This window comes from Coenobita brevimanus, chromosome 104, assembly GCF_032717465.1.
Source record: "Coenobita brevimanus isolate Jiangsu-jjx chromosome 104, ASM3271746v2, whole genome shotgun sequence".
NCBI classification, from domain to species: domain Eukaryota; kingdom Metazoa; phylum Arthropoda; class Malacostraca; order Decapoda; family Coenobitidae; genus Coenobita; species Coenobita brevimanus.
Genome location: NC_137057.1, coordinates 44427283 through 44444016, shown reverse-complemented (window position 1 = coordinate 44444016; position 16734 = coordinate 44427283).

Sequence of the window (16734 nt, the reverse complement as noted above, 5' to 3'; positions counted from 1 at the left end):
GAAAAAACCTGGACACACCGATACAACTTTGATTAGTATAAGTCATAGTGGAGAACTTTTAGGTATGTTGCTTGTTCACATTTCTCTATGCCTGTGTATTCTCAAAACAAATATATTGTTTCTTTACTTTCTCAAAATAAATGAATTTGTCATCAGCAGTAGTGAAGGATGATGTCACCAGTGGTGTGGCTGTGAGCGAGGTGTCCTCAGAGGTCAGTTGCCAGTCCCCAGCATCCGGCCAGTAGCAGACGATGTGGTGACCAAGGCTGTCATGATGCCCACCACTGGGGTTGTGTCCACTGCTGTGACCATCTGCGGGGTTGCGTCTACCACTGTGGTCACCAGTGAGGTTGTGTCCACTACTATGGCCACCAATGGGGTTCAGTCCACTAATATGGCCACCAGTGGAGTTGAGTCCACTACTTTGGCCACCAATGAAGTTGTACCCACCACTGTGGCCATCAGTGGGGTTGTGTCCACTACTGCAGCTACCAGTGGAGTCATGTCGACTCCTTTAGCCACCAGTGGTGTTAAGTCCATCACTGTGGCCACCAGTGGGGTTGTGTCCACTACTGCAGCTACCAGTGGAGTCATGTCGACTCCTTTGGCCACCAGTGGGGTTAAGTCCATCGCTGTGGCCACCAGTGGGGTTGTACCTACAGCTGTGACCCCCATTAGGGATGTGTCCACCACTATGGTCACAGAGGAACCAGTGACAAAGGACTGTCATGCTCCTGACGGTGGGTGGGGCTGGGTCGTCACCATCGCTTGTTTTATTCTAATGGTAAGATTGGAACTTCTTTCATAATTTTTTTTTATTTTTTTTTTTTCTACTGCTCCACTTGGGTATATGCGTTGTCCACCGTTTCCAGTGTCTTTCTTTTCACAAAGGACAGTCTCGTTCACATTCAGTGACTGTTGCTTTACTTTTCCCTACATTTCCTTTCAAACTGCAGCACTTTGTCATCCAAACCTAACTGAGGCCACTATTGGTGTTTGCAAAACCAAGTAGGTTCCTATATCTTACCTTGAACTGCCTTTGGGTAAATGAAGCCTAGCTGAGCTGACAGCCACCACTACTGGGACAAGAAGTTGAGACAGAAGTGAGCTTTTGTGTGCTAGTTTGGACCTCCACACTTTAATCCGTACAGAGAAAAGTCTGAACGTACTGGGTACTTAGTTCAGTGCGCGTGGCTAAATAACTGATAATGTATTTGTTCCTGGTCCTGGTGCGGTATGGCTAAATATCTCACCATTCACCACTTACTGTTATATTTACTCCCATCTCTGTATCTCTTGTTTTGCTCTCTCAATCTATCCGTAAATCTCTATCTATATACTTAGGCAGTTGATCTTTTCTGACCTCCTAAAGATTTTCCCAACACTGGCCTTTCTATTGCTCTTTGAGAACGGGTTAGTTGATTTTCCATTGGTATTGTCAGTTTCAGGTCTCACAACCGTACGTCATAGCTGGGACTATAAATTCGTTATATACTTTTCGTTTTATAAATACTAGCAAGCTGCTTTTCATGATGTCTCTGTGTTTACTGAGGGCCCTCCATCCAATTGTAATACATCTTTTTATTTCGCTGTCATGATCTTTTGTTAGTTTTAGTATGTGCTTCAAGTAATTGTACTCGTCGACTTCTTCAAAAATTTCTGATGATGCTTTTTGGTGTATTTGCATTAAACATTAGTTTTATTCCCATTCGTCTTTAGCCCTGCTATGAGACTTTCTCTATTTAGGTCATTTAACATTTCTTGCAGTGTCTCTGCTCTTTCTGAGATTATGACAATATCATCTGCAAATCTTAAATGATTTAGAGTTTCTCCATCTATGTTCAATCCTTTGTTTTTCCAGTCTAACTTTCTGAGAATACGTTCTAGGAATGATGTAAATGATTTTGGTGAACCTGTATCTCACTGAAGAACCCCCGTCTCAGCCTCAGTTTTTCCTGGTCTTTGTGTGGTTTAACTGTACATAACAGTTCTTTCTTTATATACTGTATGTTTTCGGAAGGGCCTGCCTGCAGGCGAAAATCATCTAAACTGCGCATGCGCCAGAGAGTCTCATCGCTGATTAGGCCGTGTTTTCTCTTGACTGACGCATGTTTAGCCTGCGGCCAGGCCCTTCCCTTCAAAGCCCTCCCCTCTTCAGGGGGAGGCAGCCTGAGGGCTGAATACACAAGTTAATATATTACAAAACAAACAAAAATATTCATATTTCCACTAATAACGAAATTTCAAAATGATGCCCGTTTCTTATGCTTTTACCCCTGCATCAAGGCCTGCCCACTTAGCCTGCTGCAAAGGCAAGTCGTTATTGTAGGTGTGAATATATCAGTATATAGGGTACAACCACATATTCCGCAGATTAGACACTAAAACCAGAATAACAAATAGGCTAAGAGAAACTCAAGTCCAAACCTGCCGTTTGCAACACGATTATCAAATTCGTTCATAAATCATCGAATACTAAAAGGGTTAATTTCCAGACCTACATCCAACTCACTTTGAAGCTTTACTTTAACTTTTTTTTAATGTTTTATAATGTGATTAGTTCAAAGCTGAGATCCATTTCTGTCAGAAATGCTAAAAATATTACTCTTATACTAACCTAACCTACGTAACCTATTGTAGGAAACATCCAAATGCACAAGAAAATATCATAGAATGACTTAAAAACATATATCAGTATAGGCCTATAGGGTAAAACCTCATATTCCGCAGATTAGACACTTAGACCAGGATAACAAAAACAATCAGACTTTGATGGATGGTCGTGGAGAGTGCAGTCATGTATTCGTTGTTCTCTCCTCTAGCGTTCTAGGGCTGCCTCACAGGCAATAGTTTTGTAAATAGGGGAATAAAAGTTAGGTTAGCTAGATCTCATTTTCTTCCCTGGCCTTAGTAGCTATAGTAGGTGTCTATATCTAATTACTGAGATCGCCTTTGCTTACTCACCTCTGAAGTGTACCCCCCACTGATCGCTCTGGGGTGTGAGATACACACATGCGCGTCCTCCCGAGAGTGGTTTGAGAGGGTAATCTCAGACTAGGTGGGTTTTCCCCGGGTGATTTTCCCCTTGGTCGTTTTTCACTTTCTTCCCACTTCCCCTGTGAGGGGAAAGTGGTATCTATGGCGGACACCCCTACTGCCTTCTCCCCCATCAGGGGATCAGGGGGGGAGGTAGTCCTGACCGACCCCCGACTGCCTCACGGACGGACTGCCCCCAGACTGAACGGCCCCAGACACGTATCCATCTTGACACTGACGTAAAAAACGCGGAGTTTGTCCTGATACATGCGGTTGGTTCCACTCCCCTGTCCAGCCTCAATCCCTTCATCATCAAGAAGGTGATTGATGGGTGTGCAGGAGAGATGGAACAAGTGAAAAAACTTGCGAGTGGAGACCTTCTCGTAAAAACCATGAATTCAGCTCAGGTCAAGGATTTGCTGAAACTGAGGAAGTTCCACAGTTACGATGTCCAGACAACGATCCCGCTCACCATGAATTCCTGCAAGAGTGTTATCACCTGCAGGGATCTTGTGCTTATGGAGGAGGAAGAAATTGTACAGGAACTTGCTCAGCAAGATGTAATAGAGGCCAGATTCATCACAAGATTTTCAGAAGGCATAAGGACGAAGACCGCAACAGTTGTTTTGACTTTTGGAAAAGTCTCTTTCCCAACCAATGTGAAAGTTGGATATGAAATAGTAAATGTCAGACCATACATCCTGAACCCCCTTCGTTGTGCAAAGTGTCAACTCTATGGACACCACGAAAAGGCTTGTCGGGCTTCCAACTTTGTGTGTGGCAGGTGCGCGACTGTGGGACATTCTGCTGAACACTGTACATCTGAGACTGAATGTTGCTTCCACTTTAAGGATGCTCACTCTACTTCTTCTAGGGTTTGTCCCAAGTGGAAGGAGGAGAAAGAGGTCTACACTGTGAAAGTGACTGAGGGTATATCCTTTTACAATGCTAGGAAGAAGGTGAAGGAGTTGCATGCAACTCCCAAGCCTAATATCTTCTATGCATCGGCGGTTGTGTCCCGTCCCGTGATGTGCACTGTGGAAACCAGACTGACCTATCATTCGCTCCTCATGCCCCACGCCCTACCTCTCAGTCTTAGCCTCCTGTATGCTGTAACTCTCTGACTGACATTCCTGTTGCTACTTCATACTCCCAGGCTGCTGCTGCTCCTTCCCAGTCAGTGCTGCCAAAACAGAAGCCTGACAAGTTAGATAAAATTAACTTGACCACCCTCACCAAGCCGGCACGTCCTCATGTCCTTCCCGCTCCTGGTCCAGCAAGGGAGAGAAAGAATAGCTCTTCCTCGGTGGAGTCTGGGAGCCTTGTTATAGACGAGACTATGGAGATCTCCACAAACAAGCACTGGGCTAGGTCCCCCAGTAGTCGCTCGCCTGCTGGCGGGTGACAAAAAAAGACCAAGCACACTGGCCTCCAACGAAAATCTTAAACCGCCACATTCACTCTATTACAGTGGAATTGTAGAGGTGTCGGGAATAAGTTACCAAATATAGCAATCTTGCTTTCACTACACAGGCCAGACGTTATCTGTTTACAGGAGATGCACCTGGAGGATCATCCTGATCCTCCACAGTTCAAACACTAAAACTTGTATAGAAGATATTAAGGTCATGGAGTTGCCATATACACACACACATCACAGCCACAAACGGAAGTGATTCTAAATTCTACTCTGGAAGCTGTTGCGTGCAGAGTAAAATTTAATATCACATATCTGTCTATTTGCTCTCTCTACTGTCCTCCACATGGTCCCATTGATAGTGATGCATTAAATTCACTACTTGAACATCTGCCTGGAAATAAGTTAGTGCTGGGCGATTTTAACGCCCATCACTATCAATGGGGTAGCTTGAGGATCGATGGTCGTGGGGAGCAAGTAGCCGACCTAATACTACAGTCCAACCTCTGTCTTCTGAACAATGGTAGAGCGACTCGTGTAGATGATCGTACTGGTATCTTTTCGGCCATTGACTTATCTTTGGCCTCCCCTGGTATACATCAAGTTTTCTCATGGGACCCATATGACGACTCCTTGGGAAGTGATCATTTACCCATCTGTCTTTCTTATACACGCGACATCGTTTCAGACCCTCCACCTCCAAAATTTAACTATAAGAAAGCAGATTGGGGATCCTTCTCAAGGATCGCCAATTTCGATATATCTGGGGAGACCATACATGTTAAGGTCGAAAATTTAACCCAATCCATATTACACGCAGCTGAGGCTGCTATTCCCAAGACTTCTACAGTTCATGCGAAGCATAGAGCACATTGGTGGACGCCGGATTGCCGACAAGCATTAAGAAAACGCAATAGGAGATACAGGATTTTTTATAGTCTGCCCACTGAGGAAAATTTTATTGCATACAAACAGGCACGGGGCAAGGAGAATAATAAGAAGGGCCAAACGTGACTCCTGGAGGCCTTTTGTGTCCACGGTGACCTGTAACAACACCATTAAGTAAAGTCTGGTCCACCATAAGAATATTAAATAATAAAGGCCCATACTTCCCTATTACCACCCTGCATATCAGTAATAACATCTATGATCATGGACGTTGCTAACATCCTCGCCAGGAGTTTTGCTCATGTAAGTAGCTCAGCCAATTATGACCCGCGTTTCCAACATCATAAATGCACGGCTGAGCTACAGATTATTAACTTTGCCACAGAAGACATAGACTCCCTGTACAACCAAGAGTTTATGCTAGATGAACTGCTCCTTGCCCTTAAATCCTGTAAAGACACCAGCCCTGGACCAGACACCATCACGTACGGTATGATCCAGCATCTTAATCAGGACAACCTGATTAAGATGTTAGCATTGTACAATGAGATTTGGGCATCTCGAACTTTCCCAAACTCATGGCACTTTGCGCACGTCATACCAATACCCAAAGAGGCTGGTCATCATATGAATCCCACTTCATTTCGTCCTATTGTGTTGACTTCTTGTCTATGTAAGGTCATGGAACGTATGGTAAATAATAGGCTTCCTTTTGTTTTATAGTCGAAGAATTTGCTAAATGATCAGCAACGTCATTTCCGTATATACAGAAGTTCACTAGATCATTTTAATGAATTTGGATCATTGTACTGCAGAGGCATTTGCCGATAAAGGATTCATGATAGGGGTGTTCTTGGACATCCATAAAACCTATGACATGACATGGCGACACGGTATACTAATGAAGCTCTATGCTTATGGCTTAAGAGGAAAATTGCCTATTTATATTTCAAATTTCTTAACGGACAGGACCTTATCTGTCAAACTGCCTCGTAACGTAACATCGGATATACTTATCCAGGAAAACGGGGCGCCACAGGGAAGTGTGCTTAGTCCTACTTTATTTAGTATTATGATCAATGATATTCTGTCATCAGCTCCCATCCCGAGGAATCTTAAATACTACGCTGATGATTGTGCAATATGGCACTCTTCCCGTAATGCACAATTTTCGGCTGGGCGTATTCAAGCAGCCCTTGACTCTGTCCACCAATGGGCCTTGCAGTGGGGATTTAAGTTTTCCGTCCCTAAGTGTGCCGCTGTAGTCTTCACTAATCGTAACGTACCTAATTTGGATAATCAGGCGGTACCTTTTCAAAATTCTGTAAAGTTTCTGGGAATTCATTTTGATCGTCGGTTGAACTTTAAAATTCATGTTAATACTTTGCTTGCTTGTTGCAATAAACCAGTAAATGTCCTGAAGTACCTAGCGGGTAATACATGGGATGCCGACAGAAAATCTTTATTAATGGTGTATAAGTCCCTCATAGACTATGGCGCACAGGTGTATGTCTTGGCATCCGATGCCACGCTGAAAGGATTGGATGTGCTACAGAATAAATGCTTGCGAATGTGTCTTGGAGCCGTCCGGTGTACCCGTGTAGCTCGTATGGAAGTGGAGGTGAATGTGCCTCCCCTCCGTATTCGCAGTTACCACCTGGCCTTTTCGTACGGCATACGAACATACAGGAAAAGTAATATCGGCAACGTGGCCTGTACCCCCCTGCATCAATACCACCACCTTCTGTGGGGGGTGCGTCAGCCACTTGCCGTTCGCCTCCACTTACTGACTCAGGAGCTTGGTGTGGACCCCAGTGACTGTGACAAGTTGGTGTTAAGAAATATAGTGCCTTGGGAGCCACCTGGATTTACTGTTGATGTTACATGGCTCCCAGCACCAAAGGCCAAGGCACCGGAGGTGGAGGTCCAGCACTTGTTTCGTAACATCATCATTCGTCACTTGGGGTCACACCACTTGTACACCGACGGCTCCAAGTCGAGTGAATGTGTGGGTGCAAGTGTGTGGTCGACTGAATGTGCCCTCAGGTATCGGTTGCCGACTCATACATCTGTGTTTACCTCCGAACTTTTTGCTATTGACAAAGCCATAGACTATGCTCTCAATTCTAGGCATGACTCATTTGTCATATTTTCGGATTCAAAATCAGCCCTTCAGGCAATTGCATCTTGCAATACGGACTCTCACGAGATCCAGGGCCGCATCATTAATAAGTTGCATTCATGCAACAAATCATTCACGCTGATCTGGGTGCCTGGTCATTGTCGTATCTACGGCAATGAGCAGGCTGACTTACTTGCAAAGTCGGCTGTAGAGCTCGAGGAGACTTGGGACGTTCCTCGTGATCTACGGTCGAGTCTCTCTCATGGAAAGAAATCAATAAATCTTCTGTGGCAAGGTCAGTGGACCAGACTTAATATTCCAACTTGTAAGCCGTACCTGTGATGCGGTGTTATCTATCAGTCATATCGTCCTGCGCTGTCGACGATTTATTCGTGAACGTGCTTCACTTATAAATTACTGCGGTGCAACATACGTCCCCTTCACCCTTTCCACCATCCTGGGTGATGGGGACATTGTTATGACTGATAAATTGATGGCTTTCCTGAGAGAGACCGGACTGATCAGAGTGATGTGACTTTTTTACTGTATGGTTATGGTTTTTATCAACTGTAAATATGTATGTATTGTACTGTTAATTAGAGTTGACAGTTTACGTATTTGAAATAGTTCCTCCATCCACTAATCTATTTCTAATATTGATGTCTCCTACATTAAACCACGTTCCTCGACTAACAGTCACCAGCTGATGAGTGCAAGTGTGCAATATAAAAAGGTATTGGGCACTTGCAGTCGATGGTGGTCTGCTGGGCGAGGTTCTTTACTTTTTGTACAAATTATGTAAATACATTATACCATCTTGCTTAAGTTATTCTAATTAGGGCCGACAGCCGACGAATATGGAAATGTTCCTGACTCGTATGGTTCCCTTTCATTTATTGATGTCCCCTATATTAGGTTGTGCCTCGACTGACAGTCACCAAGTGATGAGTGCAGGTATGTAATGTAGAAAGGCATTTCATAACTGCAGTCGATGGTGTTCTCTTGGTTGAGGCTTTTTTACCATTAGTGTAGGTCTAGTTATTTGTCTCTTAGGATTTAGTATAGGTTAGCGATTTGTCTGGTAGGTGATTAGTTTTAGGGTCTTTAGATTAGGCATTTTAGTTTATAAGTAATACAAGGTTAAAAAAAAAATACAAAATACAAAAAAATAATAAAATAAAAATTATTATATATATATATGTACGTGTACATGAAAGTGTGTATGTTCATATGCATGGATGTGTGTATGTATGTATGTATGTATATATATATGTTCGTATATATATATATATACATATATATATTTTTGCCTTAATGACCAGGGGTTCCGGCCCCAGTGGTCGATAGGAAAAAAAAAAAAAGCCCCAGCTCCTGTAGACTAAGCTAGGCTAGGAGAAACATGCATGAGGTATTTAGCCTAAGACAATTTTTGTCGCCAAGAAAATATATATATTTACTTCTGAGCCAATCTGACAATTCAAGTCCAAACCTGTCATTTGCAACATGATTATCAAATTCGTTCATAAATCGTCGATTACTAAAGAAAATATATTTTCAAGCTTCCAAAGCTGTGTGTGAGTGACAGACAGTACAATAATATTATAATAGCCTATCCATCTAAAGCTGTGACAAGCAAAAGGTGCAAAATTTTGAAAGTTTCTACTGTTGTATTTGTTTAAAACGCTGATGTTTACATCTGCCAGCTGATAGAAAACATGGGCCAATCAGCGACGAGACTCTGGCTTAAAAAAAAAAAAAAAAAAAAAAAAAATACTTCGTTTGGTGTTACCTCAGGTATTTCACTTGTGTCAGCTGAAAAGTTAGCCAATGGCAATATTGTCTTTGATGCATATAGTTCTTTGTAAAATTCTTCAGCTCTGTTCACCATCCCATCTCTGCATTTAACGATTTCACCATTTATATCTTTCAGTGATATAATTTGCTTTCCTAGTGCCATTTTGATTCAGACTTTTTTCCTTTTTTGATGGTTTCTTTGATCTGATCCATGTTTCTCTTCCTTTTCCTTCCCTCTTTCTCTTGATGAGTTTGCTTAATTTTGCTCTTATATATATATATTTGTATATACTGTATATATATATATATATATATATATATATATATATATATATATATATATATATATATACATAGATAGATAGACAGATAGATAGATGGATAGATAGATGGATAGATAGGTAGGTAGATAGATTACGAAAAGGCTTTCGACTCAGTGGAGCACATAGCAATTATAAATTCATTGCGAGAACAAGGAGTGAATGAGAACATTGTAACATTGCTCGAGAACATAATAAATAGGGAACTGCTACAGTTAAATTACATAAGGACTCGGGAAAAGTTAAGACCGAGAAGGGCGTGCGACAGGGAGATACAGTTTCACCAAAATTACAGCATGCCTAGAAAGTATTTTCAGAAAGCTAGACTGGGAAAACAAAGGAGTGAACATAGATGGAGAAAAGCTAAACCATTTAAGATTTGCAGATGACATTGTCCTAATCTCAGAAACAGCTGAGACACTGCAAGAAATGTTAAATGACCTGAACAGAGAAAGTCTCAAAGTAGGACTAAAGATGAACCGGAGTAAAATTAATGTTTAGTCCACATACACCAAAGAGCATCATCAGAATAAGTTGAGAAATTCTTAAAGAAGTCGAGGAGTACAATTACTTGGGACAAATACTAAAATTAACGAAAGATGATGATAGCGAAATAAAAAGGCGCTTTACAATTGGATGGAAAGCTTTCGGTAAACATAGAGACATTATGAAAAGTAGCTTGCCAGTTTGTATGAAACGAAAAGTATATAACGAATGTATAATTCCAGCTATGGCGTATAGTTGTGAGACCTGGAAACTGACAAAATCGATGGAAAATAAATTAATCCGTTCTCAGAGAGCAATGGAATGGTCATTGTTGGAATTATCTTTAAGAGGCAGGAAAAGATCAACTTGGGTGAGAGAACAGACTAGAGTCAATGATATTATAAAAGTTATAAGAGAACAGAAATGGAGGTTGGCAGGCCATACAGCAAGAACAAGGGATAACCGATGGAGCAAGAGGTTGACTGACTGGACACCAAGAGATTGTAAGCATAGCAGAAAAAGGCCAGGGAGGAGGTGGAGAGATGAAATAGAGAAATTTGCAGGAAAAACGTGGCAAAGATTGGCTCAGTCAAGGAATTCGTGGAGAAGGTTGGGGGAGGCCTTTGTTCAGCAGTGGACTTGTAATGGCTGATGATATATATATATAAATATATATATATAAATAAATAAATATATATATATATATGTATATATATATATATATATATATATATATATATATATATATATATATATATATATATATATATATATATATTCTTTAGTGTATTTTTCAGTATCATTCAATTTCTGATTCCTTCCAGTACCTTTGCTCATTACTGCATTTTTCAAGTTTGCTTCTAACATTCTTGGGAATAAGTTTCCTTTGTTATATACGAGTATAACCTGACCCAATCCTGTTTAACTCTGTTCCTTTTACCACCACTCTGCTCTTGCTGTTTTCATTCATCGGTTTTTCAAAATAATCTTTCCCATCATTAACAGCCTGAGACTGCCCACGGAATGACAAAAGACTCTTCCATATTTCTGTAGTCTGACTAATTAGCCAATAATTAACCCATCCAGACCCACCAAAAATCTTCAAATTTAATCTCTGTGTATATCTTCTCGCTCTCTCCCTCTCACGTCTTCTCTGGACTACCACTGAGTTACCCTGATGTTCCGTCTGTTGAGCAATGGATTATGGCCTGTCCATCTGTTGTGGTTATATCTTCTAGCTGTTTTTTTATTATCTCTCGCCCTGGAAGCTATTTTTCTTCTTCTTTTTTGTGACAGCCTGATCCTGTCCCTTCAACTGCCACAGAAGTTAAACAGAAGTGCATTATTTTCCTAAACACTTGTGATTACATAACCTGACCACTTTTAAATGCCAGAATCAAGTGGAACCCTGTTAGTATCTCCCGTAACCGTAATCACTTCAACACACTGCAGGGGAGGGGGGTGTCGTGAGAAGATGGATGAATTCTGAATGAGGATAGGAAAGCATGGAGGTCATTTTGTCTAATTTCTCACGAGATGCCATGTTTATTTAATAATAATTATATTTCTTTATATATTATCCTACATTACAGGCAGGAAGCTCATCATTCAGGCTTTGTGAACTACTTGGTTTCAGTTTTTGCTTGGAATCCCGGACCTGTCTTTTGGGATCCTGTTCTCGCCATTCCTGTTGGAGTTGGGCACATCCTCCACAGTGACCGCCTGGATTTACAACCTAGCATTCGTCATCACAGGCTTTGTCACTTACATGATTGGCCCACTGGTCGAAGAATTTGGCTGGAGGAATGTCTCCTTTGTATTCAGTTTGGTGTTTGGCACTGGCATGATTGTCAGTGCTTTCGCCACATCAGCGGGCTTCCTTTTCTTCTCGTTTTCTGTTCTTGCAGGTAAGCATTTTTGTAAACACTTCAGTCTTTATACTGTAGTTAAATATGATGTTAATAGTAACAGCCAATCCCATAATAACCTCTTTGAGGTACAGAATCCTGAGACTTGGTTATTTTTCCAGTGCATCTTATAAGGGTGGAGAAGCAGCATATTGCCAATGGTGATATTAGAAAACCAATCACCTTTTGATAACCCAATCTGAATGCATGGCAAACTCTCGCTGTTAGGGATACATTAATTATAAGACCATCAGGTGCCTCTGACAAAGTATTATTAAATGTTCACTTTTTCTCGATCTTATGGATTTATGGAGTGGCTATTTCACTTAGGCCATAATTTTGGGTCATGGTTTTTAACCTGTTGTTGGTCGAGATGTAGATGTACATAGTCCCCGTTCTATTCCTTCCTGATTGAGACAAAAATGTATGGCCCACAGTATTGTCCATAGTGCTTTTTATTTTTTCTTTATTCCCACACACTTGGGCATTAGGAATGGTAAACTTCAGTAGGTCTGGGGGCTAGACACGAGAATATATAGCAGAGAAGGTCCACAGAACTCATTAAATATTTGTACTTTTATATAACTGGTTACTAAATATCTGAATCTCTCTCTCTCTCTCTCTCTCTCTCTCTCTCTCACTCTCTATGTATGTATACCATATATATATATATATATATATATATATATATATATATATATATATATATATATATATATATATATATACGTACACACACACACATACACAGAGGGAGTCAATCGAGGCAGACGTGCGACATCGGAGCTCCGTACTGAACCAAAACGGCCAGTGGCATTACCTAAATTAGTATCTTTGTATGAGTCAAGCTCTGTACAAGGTTAGACTAAATGATTTTTCATTACTAAAAGAAAAAAAGAAGTTTAAACAAGACTTGTTCAAACAAAAAAGAGAACCAAGATGAAAGAATGTGCTCAGTCATCTGAGGTTTGTTTAGACTACAGCAGCACGGGGAATGTAAGTACATACTCTGTACTTTAGTATTGCAAAATGGACACATACTTTAGTAAAGCAAATTTGGAAAAGAAAAGGGATAAAGGTAGAAAGCAAAATGATGATTTCTTCCAAGAACTGGTTGAAGTGGAGACTCACAATAGACTGGTTGAACGTGTACACAAACTAGAAATGGCTTTCAAAAATGAAATTGATGAAATAAAGAAGCAGATGCACTTGCAAAAGGAAGAAATAGAAAAACTAGGAAGGGAGGCCAACAAGAAAGACACAACCATCAGTGAACTAACAGTGGAATTGAGTAAATTAGGAAGAAAATGAGTGAAATGGCAAGTACAGTAGTCAATCACGAGAGTGTTATGAAAGAGTTCAAAAATGACACAGAGACAATTAGGCAAGTAAGCAGTCTGATAGACCAGAGCAGTGATATTGAGAAGATAACACAGGTGAATGAAGCTGTGGAAAGCTACAAAAATGATGTGGAAACCACGTATGCTGAAATGGTGAAAGCAAAGAAAGGCTTAGAAACAAGGGTGGAAGAAAAAAGCATTAAACAGGAAGTGAAAAGAATAATCCAAAACAATCCAAAGTTAGTCAGAGATTCAGTAGATATAAACAAATCTATAGTAATCACTGGTATAGAAGAGGAAGAAGTAAAAAACAAGATCACAAGAGACAAAAAGGAGATGGCATATGTAATGAGCTTACTGAAAGAAGTATCAGAGGAAATCTGTAGTAAAGACATAGAGGAACACAAAAGGCTAGGGAAATACGAGAAAAGCAGGACAAGACCTATAATGGTGACTTTCCAGAGTGTAAACACTGTGGAAGAGATACTAAAAAATGCAAAGAATCTTATGGAAAAAGAGGAGTTCAAAAATGTATGGATAAAAAGATGCTTAACACAAGAGGAACTGGAATTACTGAAAGAGAAAAGGGAGGGAGCAAAAACAAAAAATGGGGGAAGACCAGAAGAGGCGAAGAAGAAATTTTTTTACAAAGTAATAGGATTGCAGGTACGAAAGTGGTACAAAAACAGGATGGAATAAAAAGGAGGAAGGTAGTAAAACCATGTCATGACAAGTATATAAACAAGATGATAAAGTTGATGTACTCAAATGTGGATGGAATGGTATCTAAATTACTAGAGATGAATGATTATGTCAGAGAAAATGAACCACAAATAATATGCCTAACTGAAACAAAATTAACACCAAGGATATCCAATGACATACTAAACTTAGAGGAATACAATATATGGAGAAGAGACAGAAATTTAAAAAAAGGAGGAGGAATTATAATATTAACAAAGAAAAATCTAAAAGTCAATGAAATAAAACTAGATATACCATCACAAGTAGAACTGATTGCAGTAGAGATCAACATATCTGAAGGGAAAGTAATTGTAGCCAATTTGTACATGCAACCCAGATCAAACACATGGGAAAGAGATGAATATGAGGACCTGGCAGAGAGTACAATTCAGAGTTTAAGATCATTACTACATAAAATGGAAGAGAAATCGGAAAGAATGATACTAACTGGGGATTTTAATACAAATATAAATTGGAATACTCTAGATATAATTAGCCAAGAAAGCTGTTGGGACCAAAAGCTCCTGGATCTCGTACAAGAGTTTTTCCTAACGCAACATGTGAGGGAAACCACCAGAAAAAGAGGACTTGATGCACCTTCAGTGCTAGATCTAATATTTACTAGACAAGAAAATGATATTGACAGTTTAATATATCACCCTCCACTCGGCAAAAGCGATCATGCAGTACTAAATTATAACTTCAGGATAGCATATGACATAGTTAACAGCAATGACAGTTACAAAAAGAGCCTAAACTATAAAAAGGGAAATTATCAAGACCTAAAGAAGTATTTCTTAGAAGTTGATTGGGAAAATGAGCTTAGAGGACAAGATTTAAATGCTGTATATAAAAAAATCTGTGAATTTTATGAAATAGGAGTCCAGAAGTACATCCCACAACACAAAGAAGCAGATAAGAAAATACAGAAATGGTTCAATACAGAATGTAAAAAATCAAAAGAAAGAAGAGATTTGTTGTGGAATAGATACAGAAGACACAATAGTATAAGGGCATATAATTATTACAAACAGGCAAGAAACGATTATACAAGAATAAGGAGGGAAGCCCAAAAACAGTTTGAGGAGGATATAATAAATAAAAGTAGTGCTCAACCAAGCTGTTTTACAGCTACATCAGAAGCAAAACCAAAGTAAAAGATATAATACAATCCATTACGGACGATGGAATCACTTATACACAAGAGAAAGATATTTGTGAAGCACTAAATAAGAATTTCCAATTAGTTTTTACAGAAGAAAAAAAATTTGAGAGGGACTATGTGGAACATGCATGTCCACACATACTACCAGATATACAAATAGCAGAAAAAGTAATACAGAAGGAGTTAAGTAGATTAGATAGAGGAAATGCAAGTGGTCCTGATGAAATTTCATGTTGGGTACTACGAGAATGTGCAAAGGAGTTAAGTAAACCATTATTTTTAATTTTCAAGAAATCCTTGAGTCAAGGTAAACTACCTGATATTTGGAAAAAAGCAAATATTGTCCCCTTATTCAAGAAAGGAAATAGACAAAATCCACTCAACTACCGACCAGTATCACTGACCAGTGTTGTAAGCAAGGTATTAGAAAAGCTTATAAGAAAAGCTTGGGTAAATTATCTAGAAGAACACAGTATGATAACAGAAAGACAGTTTGGTTTCAGAAAAGGAAAATCATGTGTTACTAATCTGTTGAGCTACTATGACAGGGTAACAAACACAATACAGGAAAGAGAAGGATGGGTGGACAGTATCTATTTAGATTTCAAGAAAGCTTTTGACACAGTACCACACCAAAGACTTTTATGGAAACTGTACCATCAAGGAGGAATTCGAGGCAAACTGTTTTGTTGGATGCAAGACTTTCTCATAAAAAGAGAAATGAGAACAGTACTAAGAGGAAACTACTCATCATGGAAAGAAGTGACTAGTGGAGTACCACAGGGTTCAGTGCTGGCACCAATCATGTTTTTAGTGTATATAAATGATATAAACAGTAACACTGGAAATGAGAGCTATCTGAATATGTTTGCAGATGATGCAAAAATACAAAGGAGAATTACTAACACAGACTCTCGTAAAGAGCTACAAAAAGAATTATATAAACTTCATGAATGGAGTAGTACATGGCAAATGGAATTCAATGTGGACAAGTGTCATGTAATCAAGTTTGGTAAAAGTGGAAAAATACCTGATTGGGATTATAAGTTAGGAAATAAAACCCTATACACATCAGAAAGAGAGAAAGACCTAGGTGTGATTATCAATAACAGACCATCTCCGGCTGACCACATCAGCGAGAAGGTACGGAACATGTGTACACTGCTTGCAAATATGAGAATAGCATTCACATACATAAATGAAGACATGCTAAGAAGGATAATAACATCATTCATTAGACCAACCCTGGAATATGCATCAGTAGTCTGGAGTCCTCATCTCAAAAAACACATAGACAAGATTGAAAAAGTTCAAAGGGCCGCTACAAGATGGATACCAAACTTAAGGGACCTATGCTACGAAGAAAGACTAAATAAACTGAATCTACCAACACTACAGGAGAGAAGGAAAAGAGGTGACATGATAATGCTATATAAGTGCATATCAGGGAAGGAGAAAATAGACATAAATGATTACTTAACATATGGAGAAGCATCAGCAAGAGGACACTGCAAA